At 46.5% G+C, this 12,284-nt stretch overlaps 1 protein-coding gene across 8 annotated transcripts in view; it reads right to left on the bottom strand.

Annotated features, from left to right (window-relative positions):
* The window catches only part of NPAS2 (neuronal PAS domain protein 2), a 158,969-nt gene that overhangs the window by 89,679 nt on the left and 57,006 nt on the right, over nucleotides 1-12,284 (bottom strand). The window contains exon 1 of one of the 8 annotated variants that reach the window (XM_045054061.1): nucleotides 10,394-10,676. The exons of 6 other annotated variants lie outside the window; for them this stretch is intronic. The gene's annotated coding sequence lies outside the window, so the exon portion shown is untranslated. Of the gene's footprint in view, nucleotides 1-5,396; nucleotides 6,531-10,393; nucleotides 10,677-12,284 lie in introns of those variants that run through there. One more of the 8 variants, XM_003983890.5, reaches the window with a different exon arrangement.

Here is a 12,284-nt window from a genome sequence, read left to right on the forward strand (position 1 = left end):
AATTAGAAAAATAAAATTTATTTTTTAGAACTATTTTGCATTTACAGAAAATACAAAGGCATTATAGAGAGTTCCTTTATATCCTGTACCCAGTACCTGCTATTATGAACACCTTATATTAGTATGGTACATTTAGCACAATTAATGAACCATCACTGATGCATTATTATTAAACAAAGTCCATACTTTATTAATATCTTCTTAGTTTTTACCTAATGTCCCTTTTCTGTCCCAAGATCTCATCTGGAACACCACATTACACCTAGTCATCATGCCTCCTTAGTTTCTCAGACTCTGCTTGTTTTGGATGACCTTGACAATTTCAAGGAGTATTTGTAGAATGTCCCTCAATTTGAGTTTGTCCGATGTTTTTTTCTCATGGTCAGACTGGACATGTGGGTTTTTAGGAGGACATTCACCGGGGTAAAGTGCCATTCTTATCACTTCATGTCAAGGGTATTAACAGCATGTATCACTGTGGCTCTGGCCTTAATCACCCAGCTGAGGTAGCGATAAACTTATTTTTAAACTGCATGTTAGTTACATTTACACATAGAATACACAGTGTTTTTCTTCAGCTTTCAGATACCCCCTTTCCAGATGAAGAATCTCTAAATTTAAAGCGGTAGATCCAATTATGAACCTCAAAGAAGTACAACGAATATACTATCTCCTCTGTTTTTAGACTTTGAGACATACTTATTGAACTTTCATCAGATTGACAATTGGACCCATTGCTTTAAACTTAGAGGCACTTCACCTGGAAACATATTGAGCATATTATTTGAAGACAGCGAACCTTCTGTGTAGGGAAACTTCTTCTGTTTCCCGACTCTGTGGCATCCTGTATTTGTCTATCTTTATGCCAGTTCTGCACTAGCTTAACTCCTCTGGTTTTACAGGGACTTCTGGTAGCAATGTAGTGTGAGCTTTCCAATTTTGTTCTTCTTATTTAAGATTCTTGGCTATTCTAAGTCTCTGCATTTCCTTGCAGATTTTAGAATTTACATTGTCAATTTCTATAAAATGCCTGCTGCAACCTTGATTGGGAGTGTGTTGAATCTAGAGAACAATTTGAGAAAAGCTGAATCTTAGCGACCTCGAGGCCTCTGATCCATGTACATGGCATCGCTCTGTGAAGAGGTAACGAAGTGCGTTCACTGAAGCAGGAACATGGTGTTCATGTGTGAGGGTGGGTTATTCCACAGGCATTCCCTGAGTGCCAGGGCACCTTGCGAAGTTCCTGCTCTTGTGGCTCCTAGATGGTGGGGGGCAGGCAGGAGAGTGGGGGCAAGCCACAAGCAAGTAAATAAGTAAATATCGTCACCTGCTTGTAACTGCTGTGGAGAAAAATACTGGAGACTCAGGTGGGGGAGGGGCGGCTAGGGAGCACTATAGTGAGCTGGAGTCTTGCTCTGGGAGCTTTCAGAAGTCAATGCAAGTCCTTGCTAATAAGACCATATTTGACCATGACTTGAGGGAAGTGGGCCATAGGGATGCACACCAGGGAGACTGGACCAAGTTTGGCTTTTGCTCTGAGTGAAAGGGAGGACCCTGGAGGTTCTGATCCGAGGGGTGCGAGAGAACTCCCTCAGAGGACAGCTGTGATTCTGGAAAGAATTAAGTTTACACATGTGACAGTACCCAGCACAAGCCTGGCCCACAGCAGACACTCAAAAAAAATCAGGTTATCTTTTTTGACGGCAAGGACCAGGCATCACCCATCTTTACACATGCCATGATGTCTGGACCTGCTCCTTACCCACATGGAGTGCTCAATAAGTATCTGATGAATGAAGGAGAGAAGGAAGGGAGGGCGAGACAGGCAGAGAGGGAGGAAAGGAAGGTCAGAGCCAGAGCCAAACCCTACCTGAATTCTGATGTGATTGCCTAACACTGACTCCCACAAATTTCTCAATGATCATGGGTAATCCAGAGTAACAGTACTCACGAAGTACATTTAAAGGTACATGGGGCGCCTGGGTGGCGCAGTCAGTTAAGCGTCCGACTTCAGCCAGGTCACGATCTCGCGGTCCAGGAGTTCGAGCCCCGCGTCGGGCTCTGGGCTGATGGCTCAGAGCCTGGAGCCTATTTCCGATTCTGTGTCTGCCTCTCTCTCTGCCCCTCCCCCGTTCATGCTCTGTCTCTCTCTGTCCCAAAAATAAATAAAACGTTGAAAAAAAAATTTTTTTAATAAAAATAAAAATAAAGGTACAGCTATGTCCTAAAGACTAAAAATTAAGACAAAAACTGTCATGTGTGCGGGAGCTATTAACTAAAGCGCTATCGGACTCTTTGGGAATGGCCTCTGGCTCCCTCACCAACCTCAGCCACAGCAAACTTCTGAAAAACCATAATCTCATGTTATGTCCATCCAGTTCTATGGATGGAATGAGCTGGCTCTGGTTACCTCCCCTTACAAATCAGGAGGCACCACCCAGAAGGGCTGAGTGACCTGACCATGGACACGAGGACTGCAGGCCGAGCCCCCCCTTCCCCCCCCCCCCCCACCTCGTCTCCTTGGAGCTGACTCAGGCATTTCACCCCCAGCCTACTGAGAATGTGTGGATCTCTGACTTCAGGGTCAGGCTGATTTAAATTTCAATTCCAGCCCACTTGCTCTATGACCTTGAGCAAGTCCCTTAAACTTCATGAGTTTCTGTTTCCCTTACTCCTAAAGTGAGGCTGACACCCACCAGGCAGAGAGCTCGTGAGCCATAAATGAGAAGTATCTCTGCACGCATGCATACAATAAAGGGCCAGCGTGATGCCTGCAGCACAGGCCTCAAAGTGAGTCCTGTTCATCCCATGCCTGCTTCGCATAACTGTCCTAACCTTTATGTTCCCACTGTGGTGGTCCTGAGCCCCTGCTAAGGCAGGTAACTCCAGTATCATCCTTTCTTCTTATCTTCACTTGAATTTCAATAAACATACTCTCTGCACAGCAGGAAGGTCACTGCAGGGTGAATGGAGTCACACAGACCTAACATTTCCTAGAGATGCTCCTGACCAGAGAAAGGAAGGACTATATTGGCGGCCAGAGGTACCCACAGATGGGTGCTCCTGTGCCACCTCCAGAGACCACCTGTGGCTGCAAGCAGGGTTGTGGAGACCACCCAGCAGGATGGGGTCCATAAAGCAAGTTGGTTCGGGCCCAGGAAGGAAGCAGACCAGTTGGAGAATCTAACCAAGCAAGGCCAGTGAGCACTGGCTGGACTCAGGAAGTCCCCAGGAATTTATCAGACAGCCACACCCACCGCAATAGGAGGCAGAGCTAGTGGGGCACACTGGGTCTCTGAGCTCCTGGGTCTGGCATCCACCTCTGGGAGGGGGAAAAGGCCCTGGTGGCCGGAGTTGCCAGAAACCCTGCTTCCTCGGTAGCTCTTTGTGACCTCAGGCAAGTATGTGTGCTTCCAGGGTCCTAGTGCCCTTCTGGTAAGGTGGAGACAACAGCAGGGCCTCCTTGGTTGTGGGGTTGTAAGAAGAAAATGAGAGAATCCGTGAGAAACCCCCAGCACAGTCCCTGGCACATATAAGTCCTCAAAAATTTCTAGCTACTATTAAGCACGATATCGGTAATGATAATAAGTTAAAAGCTAGCAGTAGGAACTGGTACCTCAGTCTATACAATGTCTTTGAGCAGAGTGAGATTATTGTTCCTGTCTCCCAGTCAGTGTTGAAAACTGTGTGTGTAGGCGTGTGTGTGTGTGTGTGTGTGTGTGTGTGTGTGTGTGTGTAAGCAGGCATGGTGGAAAGACAGACAGACATGCACACAGACTGCCCATGGTGTCCAGTGATAACCCAGCAGAAATCTAGGTCATGAGGCTGGGGGTGGGGGGAGAAGGGAATGGAGCAAACACAGAATGACTGAGGATGTCCTCAAGAAATAGCTATTGCCTTTAATTGAACTGAAGAACACAAGTGAGTTCTGTAAGTGACATTTTCATTACCCAGGTGAAATTTCTACCCTGAGAGTTCTGGAGCACTCTTTCTCACAGCTACTTACTGCTACATAACTGATCGGAACTCTGGCCCCTGGTGAGCAAGGACCAGCAAATGGCAGAGTAACTCTTTACTCGTGGCACATCTGTCCTGGGTCCCATAGTGTGTCAGCAGCGAGATAGGAGACTAATGAATCATACAGGGGACAGGGACATACTTGGGGACTGGCAGCTCATTTCTGGGTCTCCAGAGAAGCCTACATGCAACATAAATGAAAATTATGTTATTCTACTAAAGCAGGGGATGGTTGGCAATCCTTTTCTATAAAGGGCTACCTAGTAAATATTTTAAATGCAGACCTTACGGTCTCGGTCTCTGCTGCAACTACTCAGCTATGCTGTTGTAGTGCAAAAGAAGCCATAGACAGTATGCAAATGAATAAGTGTGGCTGTGTTCCAATAAAACTTTATTTACAAAAGTAGGCTGGGGGCCAGACAGAGTCACTAGAATCACTGCTCAGCCTTACTCTTCAGGGTCTTTAATTTCTAACTTTTTGTACAGCCACTATAGGCCCAGTGGGTCATTCCGTATCGCCTTGAATTTTCCTCCAACTGACTATTATAAAGCTTGTTGTGTTAAAAGGTCAATGATTTTTACAAAATAAAAGCATGACATTTTCCAACTGGCTGAGAAATGGTTTGAATTATAGACCCCAAGTTAGCTGGAAAATCCTAATATTCCTCCCCACCATACCAACCAAACCTGGTAAATATAGTTCCTTAAAAAGAAAAAATATTAAACGCAAGAATGGGTTGAAATCAAAAGGGGCAATACCAAGCACATGCATCTCCCCCACTGACTGCAGTTTATTTACTGTGGATAGGGAGGGTGCCTTCTGTCCTCCCAGTCAGCCCCTGATGAGGGGACCTCATGTCGTTTTGGATTAACATCTTTGTCTTCCACGTGGGAACTTGATAATGATTTTTTCTCATTATATTTAAGAAATAAAAATACTTTGAAAAACAGTCACTGATGAACTGCAATGCTCACTCGTCTCCCTTTGTCCTCTGGGGGAGGCTAGAAAATAACTTCCACATTTTAATTCTTCCTCTCCAGGGAATGTTGTTTTGGTTGCAATGATTCATTTTCTGGGGGAAAAAATAGCTTTTCTAAAGGAAATGGGCAGTGGAAACCTGAGCGCTGCCTGCTCCTGCAATCCCAATTCCCCTCCAACTGAGAAATGCTCGCTACACTCTGGCACATCCCTCGACCTGGGAAATGCAAGGTGGACACGTCTATCCTTAACCCCAGCCACTCTGGCAATCCCCCCAGGTAGCCGTGCTTCCCGAGCCTTGCCGGTGGCCTCACTGAGCCCAGTTCCCAGAAACAACCCAGATGAGACCCCACCCCTGCCCCGACCTCAGCGAGCTTCCATGAACACATGAAAATTATACCACAAGCTTCTCCACGGTCAACGTCGAGGTTTTATCTGCCTGGTACCATCATGAGTCCCCCATGCAACGGTCTGATGATTCATTATTCAGGGAAACAGTGACATAGCAATGAAGGAATGGAGAGAGAAAGAAACTTAGTTATTGAATAAATTCACAATGACATCGTGTGGCCAGCAAAGAACTTCCAAAATAAGAATCATCTAGATATCTGGATGTTTAGGGTCACCCTAACATGAAATATTATTCTTGCAACCTTTGGAACTTAGGTTCCAATCACTTAAGACTCCTTTCAGAGGGCCCTTTATAAAGTGTAAACCTGAGTCAACTAGAGATTCCGATGGGTGACAGTGTGTGGTCAGGGTGTGGACAATAGATGTCTATAAAAGTCAGCAAGAGGGGAAAAGGAGATTTATGAGTCATGTTCAGAGCTGAGTCAGTGAAAGCCTTTGTTGGGAACCACTAGTCAGCTGCCACAGACAAACTGAAAGGAGTCCATAAAACACTGCTCCAGCCAGCAGCTCCCCTCCACGTAACCGTGGGTCCTAAAGCTCCTTCTGGCCCAGGAAACACTCATCCAAATTGTGCCCAAGTTTGTAAGAAGAGCAGAAAAAGAAGTCCATGAGAGGGGAAGTCAAGCTTGTTTTGGATACCCAGGCTGTAGACTTTTGGGCTTCCTATCAGAGCTTCAAATAATGTTTAATAAAAATGTGGGATGTTTCATGTGAACTGCTAACTGTGGGAGGCAACGAAATTACTTTGGGAGCTAACAGGATCTAGGTACGAATGTCCTCCGCCTTCTTCCCGTCACTTAGCGTGGTGGCCTAGACACAGACTCAGGAACAGCTAGCTCACCGCGAATGTGGGATGATGCCCACTTTCCCCCACCCATACGAGACCCAGGAGGGCAGCTCGCCCATGTAGAGCACTTAGCTGGGGAGAGCTGGGCAAGAAAGGTGAATTGCCTCCTTTTTCACAGTGCAGTGGTCAAAAATCATGACTTTGTGATGAGAGCGGGCCGGACTTCCAGAGCTGCACACTAAATGCCTCCCACCTCACTGGTACAAATGGCTTTACTTTGCATGGTCTTCTCTTTCCTCTCATTGAAAGATTTTTCTTTTCTTTACAGTTTAAATGAAGAATGTTCTCCGTGGAAAGCCAGGGAGCGCGTGCCCACCACTTATGCTAGGACAGCTGGGCCTAGCCAAGCTCATGGGCTGCAAAGAGCCCACGGGAGCACTCTTCATGACGTGAGACCCTATGGTGACTTACTGTATTTAATGTGTTCACTTGCACGGGTATCCATAAAGTTAGATCCTCTGATGCTTCTGCTGTTGGCTCTATGGTACAATTCAGCCGAGAATCATTCCCCCAGGGGAAATGGGTGCTGGCCTGCGGGGCCTTCCTCTGGGGTGGGGAATCCTGACAGGTCATCCGAGCCACCTGGACAGCCCTCCCCTCCTGACATGACTCTGGTTGTATCTGGTGCCTGTGGTTGGGAAATGGGCCTTGATGGCTAACATCCAGACGTGTCTAAGCAAGCAGAGGGTGGTCTTGTGCCTTGGGCAGTGTCTGTCTCTCTGTCTGCTCAAAGTCACTATTCCTCTTGTGGGTGCAACATCTTGCATGTGCCTCTGCGGGCAGGCAGCGTGGAGACTGAGCCACAATCACCAATGTCACAAGGGGCCTGGTGAGGGGGCACCCCAAGGAGAGGTCCAGCCCACCAACAGAAAGCAGCCCCTGACTAGGGAGGGCAGAAGGAAAAGGGGTGCCCCACCTCCCCAGTGGACAAGTGGCATTCATGAGATGTAAGGTAGCCATGACAGGAATGTTCTGTAGAAACAATCCCATGTCTGGATGCCCCACCAGCTTTGGCTGGAGGACGATTTCCAACAAGACTAATGTCCTTCCCTCTCTCGCTGGATGCCCGCCTTCCATTTTCTCTTCCAGAAACACAAAGCCCCTTCCACACACGGAGTCTGAAGAAAGTCCTGCCCTATGGAGGCAATAATACACATGGGAAGATGAGATGCAAAAACAGACCTAGGAAGCCCCCAGTCCACCCAAGAGAAGGGGCTCAAAGCACTTCCACCAGGAAGACGGTATGATGATCACAGCCTGAGACAGTCTTGCTCATCAGACAAGCAAAGAGTGTGAGCAGGTCCAAAAAGGCCTGACTTCTACACCATTTAAAGGCCATTTGGGTTTTTCCCTGGCAGGACTAGAAACCTCCAGTTTTCTCATTTTGTACATTCAGATATTCATGCTGTAAATTAAAGGCATTTTTGATCTCTCTCCTTCCATCTGGCCAGATAACAGTGAAGAAACTGCAAGAGAAAGTATGAGAAGTCTATTTTTTTCTTTTTTCAAACAGAGTTTGAATCCTCTCCTCTTATAAATGTCTAATGAAGCGACCCCAGGAAATGCACAATGTACCCGATGGTCTGACTCTCCCCTGGGGGCAGTGGCTTCAATGTGTCCAGGAGAGTTCCAGACACAAGCCCCACTGTGAGGACGGTTCAGTCAGACAGGGCTTTGCAATTAGAAAGGGCAGGCCCAGGACATCTTCCATAAGGCATTTTGCGATGCACAAAATACAGGAGGAATTAGTGAAAAACCGTAAATCGCTAGCTTCTGGCTTTCTCATATGTCAGCTTATTTAATCATGACTCTCTGATCCTACGATTTTCTTCCCTGAACAACTCTAACAGACACTATCCTACGCCCACAAGCAGCAATACAGCAATATTTCAGCAAAGAATAAAGGCAGTAAATACATGTGTGTGTTTGGGGGGCATATATACACCCGCTAGTGCATACTCCCCTCTGCTCAGAGGATCTACTCCACGTTCCTGAGCATGGCATCCCCAGCTTTGGATGACAAACTGCCATCCACGGTCACACTGTCCCCTCCTCCGTCCCTGTCCCCTGACACCTACACTGGCAACACCAGCCTCTTCGTCCCTCCAGCCTTATCCATCCAAGGTCAGGGAAGCACCCCTACCCTGCCCCACCTCATTATAATCTCTATTTGTTTCTGCGGTGCCTTGGCCTTACCCAGTGAATCCCTGCACCAGCCACCTCTTGCCACACACACACACACACACACACACACACACACTCACACACTCACATGAGAAGGAAGCCCCCTCAAGGGAGGACAAACACAGTTCCCAACTTCTCTGCATCTCAGCAAGCAGAGGTTCCTGGGGCTCAGTACAGGTTCTCGCTACAGGAGATATGGTCGAAGGGCTTCCATTGAGAAATCTGTTTTTAAAGTTTGGAAGGAAGCCTTGGTTCCCAGCAATAATTCACCATAATGCAGGATCTCCAGGAGACAGGCTGAATCAGGATGCAGGATGCCTTGCGCTCAGACCCTGTCCCCACGTCACCTTGGGTGCTGGGGCCTAACCCTTTAGACTAATGGAAAACAGGGCAAACAGATTAAACCACGTTCACCCAGAAGACTGCCATCTGTACGACTCGGAAAGCTCCTTGCTCTGCCCAGCCCCTCTGGACAGCGCTAAACAGGCTTAGCCTGCTGTGGGCAAACAGGAAAAGTAGGTCAGCTCAGCAGCACCGTGCACTGTGTTGAACTACTGATGTGCTGCGTCCTCGGGGAGAGGGGTGTGCCGGCTCGCAGCCCAGCCTGGGTGGCCCCGGGCCCGCCTCCAGGGGGCAGCCAGGGGACCCAGGTAATGGGGAAAATTCAAAGAAAGCTTGAGAGATGGTTCTTTAAAAAAAAAAAAAAAAAGCCAAGACAAACAAAACTGCATAAAAAGAACAGCGTGGACTGACACCCACTACCATTTCCCTGCCTTCAGAGACAAATCGATTCGTGTTTTTCTTCAGTGAAATCAGCTGCTTCACCTGCAGAGGTGCACAGCCCTGACAATTTGCAAGAACACTGAGGCCAATGGTGGTGGTGCTGAGGCCACCCTGCTTGGGGGCGTCCTCCACCTGACGCTTCTCCCCCCAACTCCCCCATGAATCCTGGTGATCACCGGACACTTGCTGGGGGCAAGGACAGACTTGAGCCAGCGGCGCCAGAACCCCATGCTGGAGAGGCGGTCCTGCCGCTGTTCCCATGTTCCCCGTGTTTGGTTCAGCCTGCAGCTGTGCAGACGAAAAACCACCGTCCGGGCTTCTTGGGCTCAGGAGCTAGACAGAGCACCAGACACGCTGGGGGAAATTCCCCTGAGGCCCAGGTGATCTAACCTACTTCCAGGAGCCTGAAATCTGGTTTTCTCAGGAGGGCCCAGCTCAAACCTGGAGACTGATGCTGGGGTCCCCAGAGGGCCAGGTCCTATTCCCCAGGACTCCCAGGAGGGACAGGACCCTAGTTCAAGCCTGAAATAGCTCCCTGGTGCCCCCAGAGCAGGAACAAACAAAAGTTAGTCTGGGGTGGGGGTTGTCTCAGAGAAGTTTCTCCACAGAGCAGTGGTCGTGTATCCCAAGCCAGGCTGTGGTGGCATAATCTGTAAATGCAGATATGTATAATTTTTAGAGGGCCTTCTTCTAAAATGCTGAGCATTGTTTCCTCTTTATTTCATTTCTGTGACAAAGGTGTTACAAGGTTTTATCAATAAACCTTTTAGAAACATTCAGATCTCTGGGGTGCCTGGGTGGCTCAGTAGGTTGAGTGTCTGACTTTGGCTCAGGTCATGATCTCACAGTTTGTGGGTTCAAGCCCTACATCAGGCTCTGTGCTGACAGCTCAGGGTCTAGAGCCTGCTTTGGATTCTGTCTCCCTCTCCCCTGCTCACACTCTCTCTGTCTCTCTCAAAAATAAATAAACATTAAAAAAATTAGAAACATCCCAACCTAAAAACCCACAACTTTGAGAATGTTCGCCCACCCTCTTTCAGAAACAACGTTATGGGAAAACTTCTCTTTCACATTTTCAGAACAAAAGGGCAGAAAGAGTGTCCTTTGGCCTTTGCAAATCATCCCTTCCTTCCTTCTTCCTCCTGGCCCTTGAACATTTGTTCACTACTTACTCAGCACATAGCTGTGCCCCGGGAGCCCCGCCAAAATCGAAGAGATGAAGATCCGCTGGCAAAGAGGCAACAGGCCAGGAGGATCCTGTGTTCAAAATCCACCTTCACAGAGCAGTTGAGACAAGGACACAATAGCTGTAAACCGCCTAGAATGTGAGCCCAATGAATGTTAGCTCAGGTGGTAGTTCTTGTTACATCAGCCCTAGGAGCCATTCAAAAGGTGCTATTCCACATTTAAATAACAGATACTAATCATGGACATCAATTAGTCTTATTTTTCAATTGCAGCTACCAGGAAACCAACACAGCAAGTCCTTTTAAAGGTCCTTCTCAATCCCAAAGGTTCCTGTACTAGGAGACTTCAGCTTGCATAACAGTATTTTCCTGAAGAGCTGGTGATAAACAACATTTCTGCGAACTGAATCATACTCTAAATGTGTGAGTGGCTCAGGGCCCACGCGCTGGAGGAGTGCAGAATCCCACCCTCACTAATGACCCTTCTGCAGGTGCAAGGCTCATCACCACCAATTAGTCTGCTTAACAAAGTATCATACACCTGCTTTCCATTAGGCCACAACTAACTACATTTTTTTTAACTCTAATTCAGGGTAAAGTTGGGGGAAGTTTGGATTCCTTTTATGGTTTTAAATAATTAATTTTACACTTTTAGCCAAATTTAACACAGTTGAAAGTGAAACGCTGTTAAAATACACTGAGTACACATTAGTCAAATCTACTCTTCAATGCATTATTATTTATTCAGTGCAGCCGCAGCCTCTCAAAACATGTTTGATTTACTTAGTTAAGTAATTCAGTATATTTAATGGTGTTACATTCTTATCTTTACCTATATTAAGTCATGTGGTTTTCAACCCCTAGAAGATGCTAAATTCTCGAGTCTATGAAAAAACTATCAGATTCTTTTTTTAAAATAAAGTTTATTTATTTTGAGAGAGGGAGAGAGGGAGAGAGGGAGAGAAGGAGAGGGAAAAAGAGAGAATGAGAGCTGGTGAGGAGCAAAGAGAGAGAGGGAGAGAATCCCAAGCTGTCTCTGCAATGTCAGTGGTTTAACTGGTTCAACACTATTTTTTTTAAGTTCATTCATTCATTCATTCATTCATTTATAGAGTATGTGAGCAGGGGAGGGCCAAAGAGACAAGGAGAGAGAGAGAATCCTAAGCAGGCTCCACATTGTCAGTGCAGAGCCAAATGTGGAGCTCGAACTCACAAGCTGTGAGACCATGACCTGAGTTAAAACCAAGAGTTGGATGCTTAGCCGACTGAGCCACCCAGGCGCCCCAAAACGATCAGATTCTTTAGAACAACAGAACTGAATAATTATTGCAAGGTCACACTAACATTTTTGGAGATTATAAATGTAAACAAATAAATTTCATTTTTGTAAGCTTATTTGAAGGAGAAGAAAGTCAACTGACAAAACAAAAGGAGATGTCTGGTTTGAATGAAAACATTTACAAATTTTCCCATTGTTTTCTGAGGGAGAAGCAATGTATATTCATTGCAATTCATCCCTTCTTTCATTAAGAATAAAAAGGTAAAGGATCTTAGACAAGTTTTCATTAAATAAAGTCAAGCTCTCTATTATATATATATGTGTGTATATACATAAAATTAAATATATTTAATTACAAAAATGGCAATAAGAAGTATTAAGTCCTTCCTCCTTCTCCTAGAAATATTTCCTCTTCTTAACCTATACTCTCATTTGAGATTCCTTCCTCCTTCACGTGGTTGAAAGCGTTTATTGTGCCTTGCTCCAGAGGAAGAAGCCTAGTTCACAGCTATGTCAGAATGACACCAGGCCAGCTCCCTCTGGGGGGGGGGGGGGGTGGTCTGTCTCTGGCTATACACTGGCAAACACTTTGAGGTT

Source organism: Felis catus, chromosome A3 (genome assembly GCF_018350175.1).
Source record: "Felis catus isolate Fca126 chromosome A3, F.catus_Fca126_mat1.0, whole genome shotgun sequence".
Lineage (NCBI taxonomy): Eukaryota > Metazoa > Chordata > Mammalia > Carnivora > Felidae > Felis > Felis catus.